The sequence below is a fragment of the Castanea sativa genome, chromosome 2, assembly GCF_040712315.1.
Source record: "Castanea sativa cultivar Marrone di Chiusa Pesio chromosome 2, ASM4071231v1".
Taxonomy (NCBI): Eukaryota; Viridiplantae; Streptophyta; class Magnoliopsida; order Fagales; family Fagaceae; genus Castanea; species Castanea sativa.
The window spans coordinates 22,459,784-22,478,179 of NC_134014.1; the positions used below are offsets into that span (position 1 = coordinate 22,459,784).

The 18,396-nt window shown below is 33.3% G+C and overlaps 1 non-coding gene and 1 pseudogene across 1 annotated transcript; both read left to right on the top strand.

Annotated features, from left to right (window-relative positions):
• Positions 1–518: 518 nt before the first annotated feature.
• TRNAS-AGA (transfer RNA serine (anticodon AGA)) lies at positions 519–600 on the top strand. Its single transcript has one exon. It is a non-coding gene; the product is annotated as a tRNA-Ser (tRNA).
• Positions 601–15,303: 14,703 nt separating this feature from the next.
• LOC142624285 (zinc finger BED domain-containing protein RICESLEEPER 2-like) lies at positions 15,304–17,653 on the top strand (annotated as a pseudogene).
• Positions 17,654–18,396: the final 743 nt, after the last annotated feature.

Consider the following 18,396-nt stretch of genomic DNA (forward strand, 5'->3'; position numbering starts at 1 on the left):
CCCTAAATTCAAGCCTATTCAAGCCATTTAACATGGCCCAAATGCCAAAATTTGGCATTTAGGCCACATTATAGGGCAACCAAATCAAACCAAATTATAAGTTAATCATAAATCAACAAATCACAACTAAGATTTTAAATCAACAAATCACTTAAAAAGCTACAAAATAAATCCCACAAGTCTAGGAAATTACAAAATGTCTTATCCTCCAACTAACAAATGAAAAAGACTAAGAAATTCTTACAAAATGTCTTATCCTCCATAACCGGGTTTTTATCCGGGGCGGGTTTCGGATTTTTTTTATAAAACCCGGACCCGACCCGAACCCGCTTCGGGTTTTTTTTAAAAAACCCATACCCGACCCTATTCTTTATCGGGCCGGGTAAAATCCGGCCCATTAGGGTCGGGCCGGGCCGGGTATCCGCGGGCCGGATCTAAATTGCCATCCCTACTCAGTATTGTATGTAGCTCAAAATAAACTATAAGATAAAATGGTATGACACTCTTCAAACAAGTAAGTGGGCGTGCCGGAGTGGTTATCGGGCATGACTAGAAATCATGTGGGCTTTGCCCGCGCAGGTTCGAATCCTGCCGCCCACGTTTATAGGTGATATATTTTCCAAAAAATTTTTTTTTTTTTTTTGGTTGCATAAAATCGAAGGTTGTATACTTGTATTGAAATAAAATAAACAACACAACAGAGTTTACACTGCTGACTGCTCATCGAGACAGCAGAAACTTACACAAACAGACTTACGAAACAACACCTAGACTACAAACGAAAAATTAATAGACACCAACATTAGAACTACAAACACACATAACTAAACGTGATTCCAAGCTAGCTTTAGGCCTTTGCGGATGGCAAAAAGTTCGGCCACAGTATTATTGGTGTTACCTAAATGTAGAGAGAAGGCCCAAAGCCAGTTGCCGTCAGAATCTCAAGCTAGGCCACTTGCACCCAATTGTCCAGGATTTCCTTTCAAGCTGCCATCTGTGTTTATGGTAATAAAAGGGTTACTAGCTGGCGTCCATGTGATAAGGATAAAAGAGTATTGGGGTGTTGATGAAGAGGGTATTGAGCTAAGAAAGAAAATTTTAGTTGCATGAGATAGAGCTTTGTTCCTAAGTAATTGTGGGGGGATGTTTTGGTTGTTAAAGATCATGGAGTTATGGTTTAGCCAAATGGACCACAAAGCGAAGGCAAATATGGTATTCAATGGTAAATTATCAGATGTAAAGTTAACTTGTGAATTTGTTTTACACCAGGTATGGATAGGCAGAGAGAAAAAATTATAGAACATGAGAGATGATACTTTTTTAACCACAGAGAGAGAGAGAGAGGATACTTATATAATTTTTTTTAATTTTAATTTTTTTTAAACCATGGAATTAACTTTTCAATTGTTAGAACAAGGTTTCTCAAAAAAAAAAAAAAAAAATTGTTACAACAAGAGAGAGGATACTTTTATGGAAGAGAGGGCTTTTTTTCTTTTTTCTTTTGTTAGTTCAATAGTTGGGGGAGGGAGATTTAAACATTGAGGGTCCGTTTGGATAGAACTTATTGTTGAAAACTGAAAACTGAAAACTGAAAATACTATAGCAAAATAATTTTAAAATGTGTGAATAGTACCGCAGGACCCATTTTTAATGAAAAAGTTGCTGAAAAGTGAAATTTGTAGGTCCGTGAACAGTGCACGAATGCACTGTTCACAGAAGATTGGGTCAACAACTGCGGCTGGAGAAAAAAAAAAAAAAAACTGAAAACGCAGACGCAGCTTCAGTGGAATCCAAACGCCCTCTGAGTGTTTCCCTTAAAAAAAAAAAAAAAAAGTTAATTAAATTACCAAACTCTTAGCTTTATGGAAGATATATTGTATTGCATTTGCATTATTGGTTCTCTTACCATGAGAGTTAATAATGAAATAAGACAAGCTAACTCCTAGTTTGAGCATATAAGAAATGAAAGAGTATATTACACTACAAGAAGAAAGACCTCTTACAACAAGTGCTATTGCAACAAAAAAAATTGGGATAATATATATACTATTACACCATTGTTTTTTTGTTGTAGTAGTAGCTTAAATTTATTACATAAATTTAAGATTATTGCAAGAATTACCTTGTTACATCTAAATGTATTGTTGTAATGCTAAACCTTATTTTATGTTAAAATATGTTGTTGTAATGAGTAACCGCTTATTTCACATCAAAATATATTGTTGTAATAGGTGAAAAAAGACTTATTACAAGAAGTACCATTGCAAAAAAAAAAAAAAAAAGAGGTGATATATACACACACACTATTATGTTTGTGGGTTTTTTTGTTGTTGTAATAGTAACTTAAATGTATTACATCAATTTAAGATTGTTGCAAGAATTACCTTGTTTGATGTAAATGTGTTGTTGTAATAGCTAAACCTTATTTTATGTTGAAATATGTTGTTGCAATAAGTAACCACTTATTTCACATCAAAATATTTTATTATAATAGGTAAAACCTTATTTCACATCAAATGAAGTTGTTGTAATAGAGGTTAGGGGCGGCTTGATGCACTTGGGGGCCTAAGACAAAAATTGAAATTGAGGCATTTTATATATTTAAGACGAAAATACACTTTTGATCACTACATTTTGAGTCAATTCTCATTTTGGTCTCTACTTTTTTGGAGCAACTATATTGGTCCCTGAAAATCGAAAATCGTTACTATTTTGGTTCACACTATCATCTCAATAACGGGAATTGTCTATATGGCAGACGAAGTGCATTGTTGGCAAATTAAATGCTAGCGTGGCTAATAAAATAATAATAAAAAAATTTATTTGACATTTAAAAATGCCACGTCAACAAAATTGAAACAAAAATTAAATTAAATTAAAAACAATCCTTCAACCTAATTAAATTAAATAATAAAATATATTATTTGTTGCTTTTCATTATTATAATTTTTTTTTTTGGAAGAACATAAGGACATGTTCTTCCCCAAATCAAGACATATCCGACACTGAATTCTTCATTTTCTTCCCCAAATTCTAACACAACTAACACTAAATTCTCCAGCATATCAAACCCATAAACTCAGTAAACAAACCAATCTCCAACAAACCCATAAACCTATAAATTTTCTTGGAAAGCAAACACAAAAAAAAAACCCAGAAATTCAGCTTAAATACAAAATAATAAAATCCCAAAGCCCTCATTTTCTCAAACTCAAGCAAAATCATCAAATTCCAAAGCCCAGCCCTAAAATCTCCAAAGACCCACAACATGCCACACCCAAAATCTCTATACTTTTTCTTATTCTTCTTCCCTTAGATCCATGGCCAAAAACCCATTTTCCCCATAAATCCATGCCAAAAATCATTCTTCCCCATAGACCCATGGTCGAAAATTGATGATGTGAACTTTCTCTATCTCATGGTCGAATCCCATGGCTGAAACTCATGGCTGATGACCCATGGCCACACCCCATGAATTGAACTCTCTCTTATCATCTCTCTCTCTCTCTCTCTCTCTCTCTCTCTCTCTCTCTCTCTCTAAATCCATGACTGAAACCCTGGCCACACCTCATCAGTTGCCGGTTGCTGATATTTGATTTGGGTCTTTATTGTTTGGATGATATATTTGATTGTTGGTGATAAACTTTGAGTGGGTAATGTGTTTATGGAGCATATTGTTGTGTTTCTGGTGGCTTTTGAGATAAATTGTGATTTGAGTTTTAGTTTTTGAGGTTGGATGAGGCATTGTGTTTTGGGTTTGGGTTCAAGTTGAATGAAGAACTGAGATTCTTTCTAGGTATGTTCTTCTATGTGTTTATGTGTTAATATGTTCCTAGATCTAAATTTATATATATATATATATATATATATATATATATATATATTGGTTTTTGATTCTGTTTTTTGTTTTTAGAATTATTAAAAATTAATGTGTTTAATTTTTTTCCAAATCAAATGTTGATGTGGCATTTTTAAAATGCCAAATATATATATATATATATATATATATATTTTTTTTTTTTAATTATTAGCCACATCAACATCTAACTTGCCAACGGTGCATTATGTCTACCACATAAACAATTTTCTTTACTAAGATGACGGTAGGGACCAAAATGGTACAATTTTTTATTTTTAGGGACCAACATAGGCGCTTCAAAAAAGTAGGGACCAAAATGGGAATTGGCCTAAAATGTAGGAACCAAAAGTGTATTTTTGCCTATATTTAAATATGACTTAAAAAGAATTAAATATTACGTAAACTCTATTATCTTGTTTTAAATACAAAATTATGATTAATTAAGATAAACCATGTAGAATTTTGTTTTTTTTATTTTTATTTTTTATTTATACAAGATAGAATTTTTACTCTAGCTTAATCTAAGTGTAAATGTGTGTGAAGCTCACTCCTGGAGACTTGAATCCTGGCCCTTACCCCCCACACTTCACAAGCATTTATACCTGTGGAATGACTATCGCACCAAGGGTGTGCGGTATGTAGAATTTTGTTTTAGAAAGTCTATAGACACAAAAAATTTGACAAAATTTGTCACATCTGGTGATGTGGTAAATTGACAGCGGTAAGTAAAAGAGTGATGTTAGTGGCGGACCTAGGTGGGAACTAATAAAATTTTGTCAATTCAACTATTGTGATGTTGTGAATTTTTTTTTATTTTGCTTTTTTTTAGAAGTGCTACATTCACAATATATTTCACAGCAAATCTTAGACGTTAATTTGTTAATAGTTATAATTTGAACTTACCACTATAATTAGTTTTTTGCCATTAATAACAACTTTTTTTTTAAAGAGTTTCAACCTATGACGTCCGCTTCCAATGATGCTCTTTATTATCAAACCAATATACTAATTAGTTTTTTGTGTAGGTGGGAATTGAATCTCGGATCTCTTATTCAACCATTAGAGACTTTACCAGTTGAGTTAACTAGAACCCACTGCCATCAATAACAACTTGCGACTTAGGATTTGTTGTGAAAAATGTTGTGAACATAGCATCTCTTTGTCTTTTTTTCTTATTTTTTTATTTCATAAAAAATTATTTTATTTATTGGCTAATGTTTGGGCTTAATTAAATTAAATTTTTGGATCTTTTTTCTACTTGGAGCCTTAGGCAACCACATCAATTGCTTATAATGTAGAGCTAGATATTGTTGCAATATTTCGCAAGATAGGATATTGGGTAGCGGGAAAGTTTTTTTTTTTTTTTTGAGAGAAAAAATATGGTAGTGGGAAAATTGAATCATTTTCCTTTTTTTTTTCTCATCTCTGTACCTTTTTTCTCGAGTATTTTGGCTAAAAATTGCAAAAAATGAAGTTTATTATTGTTATAGGTACTGTTCAAAGTTATTTGGCAAAATGAGGAGAGAGACTGAATTTCGGCAACTGTATTGCCGAAATTGCAAGAAAAAGTAGAATGTGTCATGGGAGAGAGAAAATTGAATTTCGGTAATGACATTACCGAAATTCTTGTCCTGCCTTGCTGCCCGTGAAGTGCCCAAAATACTGAAATGGAAAACCAATTGTGGCAATGGCATTGCCGAAAATGGGAGGAAAAAAAAAAAAAAATTGTGGCAACCAAGTTGCCGAAAATGGAGGGGAAAAAAAAAAAGATGCTACGTCCACAATATTTTTCACAATAAATTACAGGTGGTTAGTTGTTATTGGTTCAAATTTGAACCTAACACTAAGATAACTTTTATGCCCCAATAATAACAATAAGTAATAACTTGCTATTTATGATTTGTTGTAAAAATATTGTGAAAATGTTGTGGATGTATCATTTCAAAAAAAATCGTGGAGCCGAAATAGAAGGAAAAGAAAAAAAAAAAAAAAAAGTGGCAATGTGGCAATGGCATTGCCGAAATAGAGGGAAATTTTTTTTTTTCCCTCTATTTCGGCAATGGCATTGCCACATTGCCACTTTTTTTTTTTTTTTCTTTTCCTTCTATTTCGGCACCACAATTTTTTTTAGAAATGATACGTTCACAATATTTTCACAATATTTTTACAACAAATCATAAATGACAAGTTGTTACTTATTGTTATTATTGGAGCAAAAAAGTTATCTTAGTGTTAGGTTCAAATTTGAACCAATAACAACTAACCACATGTAATTTGTTGTGAAAAATGTTATGGATGTAGAATTTTTTTTCCCCCTCCATTTTCGGCAACTTGGTTGCCACAAATTTTTTTTTTTCCCTCCCATTTTCGGCAATGCCATTGCCACAATTGGTTTTTCATTTCAGCATTTTGGGCACTTCACGGGCAGGCTCGCAAGTAAGGGCAGGACAAGAATTTCGGTAATCTCATTACCGAAATTCAATTTTCCTCTCTCCCCTACACATTCTACTTTTTCTTGCAATTTCGGCAATACCGTTGCCGAAATTCAATCTCTCTCCTCATTTTGCTAAATAACTTTGAACAGTACCTATAACAATAATAAACTCCATTTTTTACAATTTTTAGCCAAAAGACACTTTTTTCTCTCACCCTCTCAGTTCTATCTTTATCTCCATCCATGATATCATTCAAGCATGAAGTTTATCTCTACTGGCTTGAATTTGGTTTCTCTCATCAAACAACTAGAAACTATCTCCAAAAAAAAAGTTTTTTGAGAGAGGCTAAAAAAAGTGAGATTTGAAGGAGGCAAAGATGAGAGATTGTTAAAGATCGTGATTTGAGGAGTAGTAGAGGAGAAGTTCATTCTCTTTTTCTGAGTTTTCTTTAAGGAATTTCAATCTCACATCCTGGTTGGTTTGAAGAATTTCTCCGACTTACAAGTATAATCTTTTGCTTCTCTTTAAATTAATTTTTTTTTTTTTTGGTTTCTTGAGAGGTCTTAGCCAAAAAAAAAAAGGAAATTTTAGCTTTGGATTTTGATCAATGAAGTGAAGTATCCTGATACAAGTATATGGCTTAACTGAGTTGATTTTTATTTCGAAGCTTAGATTGAGAAAAGGAAATTGGGAATTTTCTTTCTTTTTCTTTTGTCAATTTTCGTAGCCACCAAATTGGGAGATTATTTATTTATTTAGTTATGGGTGTTTGCTATTTTCATATCTTTGACAGATTATGGAGTTTAAAAGTTGGAAAATGTGGAATTTTACTTTTGCTTGAATTTGTGGTTTTTATAAAGTAATGTTAGTAAAGTGTATGATGAATCAAGGATTTTAAAGGTTAAGGAATACTTATCCTTACCAATGAATAAAATCTTATAAAGTAAGGAATACTTCTACACCGGTTAACCATATCTTCGGAACCTTCTTTACTACCACCCATATCATGTTGACTTTTTAGAATGTTCAGTTCGTAAGGCTCATAGTTAGAATCGTTATTCTTATCATCTACTTCTTGCTCCCTATTTGGCATAGCAAAGAGGTTTCTTGCTCTCAACTTTATCATAGAAAATCAATTTGGACTTTTAACATCCTTTGCATAACAAACTTATTCTGCATGAATTCCTAAGATGAAGGGGTCATCTTTGTAGTGAAGACATGTCATGTTAACATTGATAAATTCATACTCATCCTTCTTATACCCTCTACTTTGGTTACTACCTTGAGGTGGCATCTCAAACCAATCACAATTAAACAGAATAACTTCTTTACTTCCCAAATAATCTAAAGCAATAATCTTCCTAATGATGCCAAACCAATCTATATACCCTGTACTTCCATCACCTTTAAAAATTGTTCTTTGTGTTTTCATTCTACATTTCGAGAGTTTACTAATGTAAGCTCCCTAATATGTTCGCTACATACATGTAAAGGCAATATTAATAAAAAATTATCAGCAAATACAAATTTAAAGAATTATGCTTCTTATGAATATAAAATGACTTACTCAACCCATGAAGAAACTTATTCACAATTGGTTAAAATGTAAGGATGTGCCACTTGGAGCTCTGAATTACAAAGAGCTTCTAAAATGTAGTTTTGCCTATCATGGTTAACCGATATAAATGCACTCAAACCAGATGCTGTTTCAGCTGGACAAGTGTCAACATTCCTTTCTAGTTGATTAAGTTTTGTATCCATATCATCAAAATACCAGGTGCAAAATGTCATACATTCCTCTGAAATATACTCTTCAGCAATTGATCCTTCTAGATGAGCTTTGTTACGCACATATCCTTTTAACGTGCGTAAATATCTCTCAATTGGATACATCCACCTATATTGCACAGAACCCGCAACCTTAACTTCATATGCAAGGTAAATAAATAAGTGCATCATAACATCAAAGAGTGAAGGTGGAAATACTTGTTCCAATCTACAGAGGGTTTCTGCAATTTGATGATCTATTTGGTCCAATGCTTCAATAGTTAATTCGTTTGAACATGTTTCCACAAAGAAATGACTTAAAAGCAATTAAAGGTTCACAAACTTTCTTCGATAATAAACCATGTATCACAAGCGAAAGTAAACGTTGAAATATAACATGAAAATAATTTTTTTTCAACCCAACCACCTTATTGCCTTTCATTTTTACACGTTGCCCTATATTTGAAGCATAAGCATCAACCAACTTCACATCTTTTAAAAACTGACACAACATTTGTTTTTCATCTTTTGTTAATGTGTAACATGCAAGAGGAAGACTATATTTATTACCTTTACGTTCTGAATGTAGATCTTTTCTGATTCCCATTACTTTAAGATCATGATGTGCATTTAGGCCATCCCTTGTCTTCCCTTTTATTTCTAGCAACATTCCCAATATACTATCACAAATACTCTTTTCTATATGCATCACATCAGAATTATGTTGAAGTATGGCAGGATTTGAGGAAGTTTATGGTAGCTGAATTCGAGGACAACTAGGCCTGTTAGAACAGAGAAGGAAAAAGATGAGAGATAGGAAAAGTAGAGAGAGAAAAGTATAAGAGGGAAAACAAAAATCTTCTATATATGTTTTGTACATCCACACTTTAGGCTTAATACCCTCAATAGCTACAGTAGTAACAAACTCCCTAACTGCCATAACCTCTCACAAGCCATTATGTAACTGCCTTGCCAGCTAGAAAATCCCACTCATCACCCTAACTAACTAACTCAATTAACTAACTCAGGTATAATGCCAATGCAGCCCAATGTTACTCAACGGTTAACCCTAGATATACTCTAGTACAAGTATATACATCATAGCATAGGTATATGCTAGCTAAGCAATTACAATACACTTCATGACACAGCAACACTGCGTACTTCAAGCAGCACTGACACAGCACCCCATCATCAGTACCACAACACCCCAGCATCAGTAACACACTCACGCAGTGGCACCATTGCAGCCCAGCAGCATCAGCAACACCATCTCAACACCAGAACAGCACTCAGCAACTCAACATACCACACACACACACCACACACTCCTAACCAAGTAACGTCTTCCAGTATGGTAAATTAAAAAAAAAAATACTCTTCTTTCATTAATTATAACACTTTATATCTTGATCTCGTTTCCTCCTACCTGTGCTTTTGCCAAAGATCACTTGCCCAAGAGTTTTACACTATTCAATCACATCATCCCCTAATAATGGCTTCGGTGCTTGTCTTGTTTCCCTCATGTTATTGAATGCTTCCTTTCTCTTGCGCCATTTATGATTAGCTTCAAAAAATCTGCGATGACCCATATAACAATGTTTTTGTCCATGCTTAAGTCTTAATGACATCGTATCCTTATAGTAATGTGGGCATGCTAGCTCTCCTTTGGTGCTTCATCCAGACAATATTGCATATGTAGGGAAGTCGTTGATTGTCTGTAAAATTATTGCATGCAAACAAAAATTTTGCTCCAGCAAAACATCGTATGTCTCGACACTATTTTCCCACAATTGATTTAATTCTTCAACTAATGGTTGTAGATAAACGTCAATGTTATTTCCAAGTAATGTAGGACTAGGTATAATCATGGACATTATCCAAAAAGGTTGCTTCAAGCACATCCATGGTGGCAAGTTATATGGAATTCTCACTTCTCATTATATTATTGATCATCTCATATGCCTTAGCATTATCACTTCTTTCCTATTTTCATTAGACGATTCATCATACTATTCTTCACCGTGATGGATCTATATCTTGTAGTTTTGATCCATTCCAAATTTACACAAATCTAGTGCTACCTCATCACATGTCTTAGGAACCACATTAACGCATTTATTGCATGGACATGGAATTGTATTTGCCTTTGCTACTTCGGTAAAAGCCATATCTATAAATGCTTTCATACCATTTTGCCATTCTTGTGGCCCCCTATCTTTAATAAATATCCAAGCCTTATCTATTGACATCTTCATTGTAAATAAACACAAAACACATAAACACATAAATTCTAGACTTTAAGTTCCTAAAATGTTTAGTACTTAGACAATTATAAAATGAATTACATGGTTCTATCTTGTTTCACATCAAACAAAAAGAATCACAATTTTTAGTTGCTAACATGGAAGCCACATACAATAAAAATGGCATGTTCAAACTCGATAAATTGTCAAGAAAAAATAGAAATTTACTTGCTTTGAAAATCTAAAATGCTAGGATGCCATTAAGGTAAACAGAAAAAGCAGCGACCGTTTATATCCTAATTGACTACTTAAGGACCATGTACATTACACTAACAAAATTTGGTCTAATAAAGCTCAACATACATTAGTGGGAAACAAAAGGAATCTTCACACAAAAGGAAAAGAAAGACATCTTTGTACTACCAATTCTGATTGCCATTAAGGCAATTACTTAAGCCTTCTTTACTTACATATTTTAGTGCCAATTATAGTTACCATTTTTTTTGTAACCCGTTGTATCTAACCAAAAAATTGTACAAAAGTATGTTCCAAGATCTTCAGAAAAATGTAGTTGGCTATCAAGCATAAAGGTTTAGGATGAGCTATAGATATTCATTATAAAAAATAAATAAAAATAAATAAAAAAATAAAAAAAAAGGAGAGAAATTGAAGCTAAGGGTTGGTCCAATTGTAACATTACATTAAATGAGATTTTTACATCTACAAACCACCTCATGTAGGGTGCCAACATTTTTTTCCTCAATGGTATAAGTATAAACTACACATCTAACAAAGTCTTATGACACAAATTTGTGTTTGATAGATTTGATATATTATGGAAACTACAACTAAAGCTAGTCAAAGCTAGATGATCTGCTCCATCTTCCTTTCAAGTATTCTTCTAAAGAATTGCTGTTGTTGTGCTTAACACTACTATATGATGTGTTATTATCTTCATCATCGTTGTTGTTTTTCTTTAGATCACCATTTTGGGTGTTCAACCATTATTCAACATATATATCTCCATATACTATAGTAAAACAAACATTTTTTTTTAAATAGAAACACCAGAAGAAATTGCTTAATAAAACAAATTTTAAAAAATGGTGGTTAAATGCATATGAGATTATCTTCTACTCATATACAAATAAATAAGCAAATTAATAAAAGCTACTTATGCATTTGATTATTTGCCAATGAACACCCAAAACCTAGGGAAAAAATAGAAATTTAGAGTTCTAATAGTGAATCGTGTCAGATTTATATTTTATACAATCTCTAAATCCAACCAAAACAAAAAGTAGATTGACACCAACAAGTAGAACAAAACCACCAAGTTTTGTGTTTAGGTTTACAAAGATTCAAAAGTACTCAATCAACAAATAAAGAATAACAAAGCTGCTATAATTCAAACTGACAAAATATAACATATTTTTAACTGAGAGAGAGAGAGAGAGAGAGAGAGAGAGAGATTATACCAGTTTCACGACTGCGAGTCTTGACCATTTTGGACTCACCGTCAGCTTTGGAGTGCATCTTGGCCTCACTGTCACCATTGTGCCTCACTGTTAGGGGTGTCCAGTGACCCAGATCAACCAACCTGCCCGCCAAACCCACCCGAACAAAAGGTCCACGGGTGGCTCCAAATCCAGTCTATGGTCGGTCACGGGTTGGCAAGTTGAAAAACCGAATAATTCCGTTTGGATTCGGGTTTCAAAAAATTTCACCCGAAAAACTCAAACCAACCGAATTATTTATATAAAAAAAATATTGTATAGAATTTGACATCACGTGCCAGGAACAGCCCACGTCCAACAATGCCAGCCTGAGACTTAAAGTAACTTTTTCTCACACACCATCCAACATGCATATCAACTGTTCATCTCAAATTAATATTTAAAATCAATGGTGTTGATCATGAGAGTAAAACTGAGCATGATATGACTGATTAGGCAATTACAGTGGCACAATAACCCATTCTAAATCAACAGTTATAATCCAAGATGAAGAGCCAATCTAATGGTGAGAGTTAAATGGGAAAGATTTGATATCTCTCACTTCCTCTCATGAGTCTCTTCAATTTTCACTTCAGAGACAGAGTTCAGGTCATGGCTTTGGCTTCCCATTCACGCATCCTCCCCTTTTCACTCTTTCTCACCTCTTCAATCTTCACTTCTTCAGTCTCAGACTCTCAGTCTTTACTTGGCTCTCTCAAGCTCTCTCAAACTCTCACAGTCTCACACTCTCTAAAGTCTAAATCGTTTCTCCAAATCCAAAGTCTAAACCATCTCACACTCTCTTCACTGAGTCAGTAAGGTAATTGTTCTTTGTTTCTTTTTTGTTAGTCTCATTGGTTTCATTTGTTATGGAAATCAAATAAACCGAAAGATTCATACTATGAAACCCTAACTAAAAAAAAACTTAGAAGCCCTAACTATTTTAGTTTTGTTCTTTGTTCTTTTCTTTAATCAATTTTGATCCTGTTTTAATTTATTCAAGATTGAATGCTGACTCCAAGTATCATTTTCTAACCTCAAGTTTGAAACCCATACACCCACTTTCCTTTGTGTTTAGTAAAATAAAAAATAATAATATGTAGTGATTGTGGTGATTGTTTGATGCAATTGATTTTTTTTTTTTTTTTTTTTATGTTCCCGCTATTGATTTTTTATATATATTCATATTTTATGTTCTTGGTGAAATAACATAACTGACGTGAACAAGTTTTGGGTATTTTAATCTAGTATTACAATTCATTCTTATTTGTTGCGGTAGAGGCTCATGATATATGTTTGACAAAGCTTGCTATGGTAGAGGCTCATACTTTCTTTATTTGAAAAAGCTTGCTACGGTAGAGGCTCATGATATATGTTTGATTGGTTGAAAACTTTTATTTATTTCATAATATTGTGAGTGTTAGGATTAGAGCCCTTAAATCCTATTATATGATGCTATGTATGATATTATGTATGACATTATGTATGACATTGTGTATGACTTAATATTGTGATTAATAAAGTTGTTTTATTATTATCTAAAATAATGGTAACATGAATATTGAGACATTATCATATAGTCCATGAGATGCATAGTATGTGATTTATGTGATTTAGTCACAGAAGATATAAGTCACAAGTTCTTTGTAAACTCAGAATTTATAGTTTGTAGTCGGTAATGAAGTTGGGCATTTCATCTGCGAAGACTATAACGTATCAACTAATATGATTTGTCTTGATCATGTAAGTGGAGACTTCTAGTTGATATGTTGATATGTTTTAAGAGTTAAGATATATTGATCTGGACCGCTGTGAGATTTATTATTCTCCTAACAACTGTCAAATAAATAATAAATCTCACGACTTTTATTTGCATGAACTCTTAATCCTGGGAGAATAATAGACCTGATCATGATATGTAGGTTGCTTTAATATATCAAGAGTGAGATCTAAAGTAACGATCAAAACCTTAGTATGTTGGGCAGTCACATTTAGTGTTGATAGAACATATATTCTCTTGATGGAATTCATAGTCTCTTGATGGAGATATAAAATATTCCATTGAGATAAATTTAATGGGTCCAGTTATTCAGAGAGTTGGGCCTAACCGCTTTGGTAAGAAATTACTAAAGTATATATTTATGAAATTGGATTTCATAAATATATAATGAATAATTTTAAAGGATCAAACCGGGTACTCAAGGATTAAGATGTAGTAATTTTCAAAGTGGTAGTCTATATTCATGACTTTGTATTACTACGAATATTTTATGAAGGGGTTGCATGTATAATAAAGTCTTGGGATATAATTTATTAGTAAAGCCTAGAGTGCAATTATATTTATATAGTGGTACGAAATATAATTAATGGTAACTTTGGACTTGTCAAGAGTTGACGGAAAAGCCCAAGGCCCATTGGAGCTAGTGTCTTATTAGTCCTTTTTGGTCCCACTCCAAGCCACACACTAAAGCCTAATTGGAAAGGCCCAATAAGCCAGCCCAATTAGATAATCAGTTAGTTATAAAGGGAGAAACATACAGAATTTTTATTAGTGATATAAGAAATGGTGTGTATGTGAGAGTGAGACACACTTTCATTCTCCCTTTGAAAACTGATTGAGAGACTACACATCTTGGGTGTAAAGTAGAATTGGAGTGAAGATTAAAAGTGTTCTCAAGTGTTTCTAATCTTTGTTTTGAATTTCTACACACCAAGGTACGCTATCTTGTTCTTAAATTTTGAAATTTACATAGTGCATGTTATCAATCATGAATAAAATAGATCCTTATTTGTTGCTTCTGCTATGTGTTTTGTATGATATACAAAACAAGATTTTTCAACAGTGAGAACCTTTTTTGATAAGGTTTTCTTCCTGAAATAACAGTGGGATATTTGCTTGTTATTTGTTCTAGAAAAAATAATTTCTCTGTTATTCACGTATAGCTTTTGTGTGAGGAAGTGATGCTACAATTGGGTTCATAGAGTGAAATTTCATTTGTTAATATCTTATATTATAGGATGCATTCTAAGTTTTCTCCTGATAACTTCTTGCATTTGTTTAGACTACTTGATCACAAGGGTGGCATTAGAGATCATTAGAAGTGAATGGTATACCATACTTTGCAAATAGTAGATGACCGAATGATAAGGATAAGTCACAGAATAATTTTTATGTCAAATAACTTTCCACAATGGTTCTTTAGATCATTTTGAATAAAAGGCGAGTAAATTAGGTGATTGACTTTGTGAATCCATAATGTTTATATTGCCCAAATTAGACAAGGTTTATATTACATTTTTGGTTATAGCATCTTATGGAAGTTTTAGTTTAACTTGCTTTGTTTTTAACACATTTAACACCTAGAAGTTGATTATATGAGAAGATTGTTATGATGTGACTGTTCCTAATTTTTGGTTTGTGTGGTTATTATTTATTATTAAAGCTATGAATTATACTTGTTACTCTAGTTTGCTTATACGTATCTTTGTTTTTTGAGGTCATGGAAACCTTCACTAATGAACCCTCTGTCCAAACACCAGCTGCTATAGAAGATGATGGTGTTATTCCCACCCAAGTTGAAGATTCTGCTGCTACCCAAGCTGAAGCAGCTGCTGCTGCTGAGTTGCCCCCAGTACCACCATGCCAAGTGAGTATGACAACTCCTGTTAGTGGTACTTGTGGTAGGAAAAAGTCACTTGTTTGGGCATATTTTGAAAAAGTAAAGATAGGTGAGCGTGATTCTAGTAAAACTAAGGCTATTTGTAATTATTGCCAAAAATCGTATGATGTTGATAGTAAGAGTTGTGGTACTAGTAATTTGTTAGCTCATATGCCAATATATCCCAAGAACCCTAATAGAGAAGATCTAGTTAAAGGGCAGAAAACATTAGCTTTTGAACCCAAAAAGGATGGAGAAGATGGATTCTAGCTTGTGTCAACAACCTTTTTTGTTAAGGCTTCTAGAAAGACATTGGCTGAAATGATTTTAATTGATGAGTTTCCTTTTAGGTATGTTGAGGGGTTTGGGTTTAAGAAATATGTAACAACTTTACAACCTAAGTTTCGATTAAAGGATATCCCATCTCGTCAAACTGTAACTAGAGATGTGATTGCCATTTATAATAGTGAGAGAGAGAAGTTAAGGGAATCCTTGAAGAGTTGTAGGGTGTGTCTCACTACGGACACATGGACTTCTATTCAAAATTTAAATTATATGTGTCTCACATGTCACTTTGTTGATAATGCTTGGAAATTGCATAAGAGATTTTTAAATTTTTGTCAAGTTGAAGACCACAAGGGGGAAACTATAGGTAGAAAGATTGAGATGTCATTGCGTGAGTGGGGTATCGATGGGATATTCACCTTGATAGTGGATAATGTTAGCTCAAATTTAACAACAATTAAATTTTTGCAAAGGGTGACTAAAGATTTGAATGGGACGGTTTTAGGAAATGAGTACATGCACATGAGGTGTTGTGCCCAAATCCTAAATCTCATTGTGGGGGAGGGTTTGAAAGAGATTGATGCATCTGTTGCTAAGGTGCGTGAAGCTGTGAGGTATGTGAAGTCCTCACCCAATAGAAGTCAAACTTTTAGGAGTTTTATGGAGAGGTTAGGTATGGAGTCCAAGAGTCTTCTTAGTTTAAATGTACCTACGAGGTGGAACTCGACCTATATCATGTTAGAAATTGTTGAAAAATTTGAGAAAGTGTTCCTTCGAATGGATTTTGAAGATGATGGTTATTCGTTGTACTTTAGTTACAAGGAAGATAGTGGTGGTTTGGGATCTCCGTATATGACTAATTTCCAAAATTGTAGGGCATTTGTGACTTTCTTAAGGCTTTTTATAATGCAACGAAGAAATTCTTCGGTTCATTGTACGTTACTTCAAATGTCTTTTATGATGAGATCTTTGTTATTCAGGAGAGTATTTCCAATTTAGTTAAATCCCAAAACACTCTCTTGAAAAACACAGCCACAAACATGCAAACTAAATTTGAGAAGTATTGGGGGGAATGGGAGAAAATTAATCCTTTTTTTTATGTGCCTGTGGTTCTTGATCCACAAAAAAATTGAGGTTTTTGAAGTTTTCTTTTTCTGAAATTTATGGGAATTTAGTTGCAGAAGTGATGGTTGATAAGGTGAAATATTTTTTGTATAAGTTGTATAGTTTTTACTCTTCTATTCATTCACCAAATGTGCAAGAACAAAGTGGGAGTGAGAGGTCAGAATTGGAAAGTGATGCTAGTGATCCATATGTGATGGTTCACTCGCGATATGAACGTTTTTTGGAAGATGAGCAATCTGTAGGTTGTAGTAATGAGCTTGAGAAGTATTTGGTTGAAAATTGTGATGGTAGAAAGGATGTGAATTTGAGATGTTGGAGTGGTGGAGGGACAATTATAGTAGGTACCAAGTGTTGTCTAAAGTTGCTAAGGATGTGCTGGCTGTACCAGTTTCCACTGTTGCATCTGAGTCAGCATTCAACACTAGAGGTCAAATTGTTGATCCATTTCGAAGCTCACTATCTCCTCTCATGGTTCAAAACCTTGTATGTTCACAAAATTGGCTTCAAGCCACAATTCTAATTTCTCATCGCCAGTCAAGGGATGATGTAGGGGCATTGGAGGAGGAATTACTTGACTTAGGTAATATGTTTAAATTCTGAAACTTAGTCTATTAATTTTATTGAATGTCTCATGTATTCAAGCAAAATTTAATCTATTGTGTTTATTTCCTATTCTTTTCTAGTTTTAAATGAACAACCAACAGCAAGTGCAACAGCAAATACTAGCTCAAGCAAGGGTTTAACTTCAGGCAAACGACCCTTAATTAGCATTGATGATTAATCACTGATTTGGTATGATTCTGTCTTTAGCGCCCTACTATTGTAAACTTGGTTTCCTTACTAGTTGGTCTTGTATTTGGCACTAATGTATTGTTTGTTGAAGGAGGAGTTACTTGACTTATGTAATATGTTTAAATTCTGAAACTTAGTCTATTAATTTTATTGAATGCCTATTAATTTTTGTCTATTGTAGGAGGATGGTAATTTATTTTGTAAAAAAGGCAGCTTTTTGGGAATATTTTGGAAGTTTTTTGGGACATATCGCTTTTCTAACTTGTAACAATACTCAACTGTCAATGCTTATAGAAAAGAAATCTTAGTTCATAGTTTTCTTTTCTATTAGTTATAGACTTATAAACTATAGAGTAGTCATTCAATACTTTGGAAAAGCTATTTTTTGGAAATACCTATGGTATTTGATTGTTGTAACTAATGATATTGCTCGGAACATTGTATAACTACCAAGCTTTCTGCCTTATGGGTTACTGCCCAAAAAACTTGCAATAACTGCCTCTATGGTACTAAGTATATATATCCATTTATTGGAATATTGCAGTATAATATTATCTATTTTGATTTATTTGTTGCTGGAAATATTATTTGTTGTGGTTGGTAAGTTTTATAAGTGTTGAGCTACTAGCTTATTGTCTATGTGCTTATTGTGTTTAACAGATTACATATTATTTGTTGTGCTTATTTTTTGTGGTTAATGTGGGAAAGATTATGTATTTGGATTGATAGGTA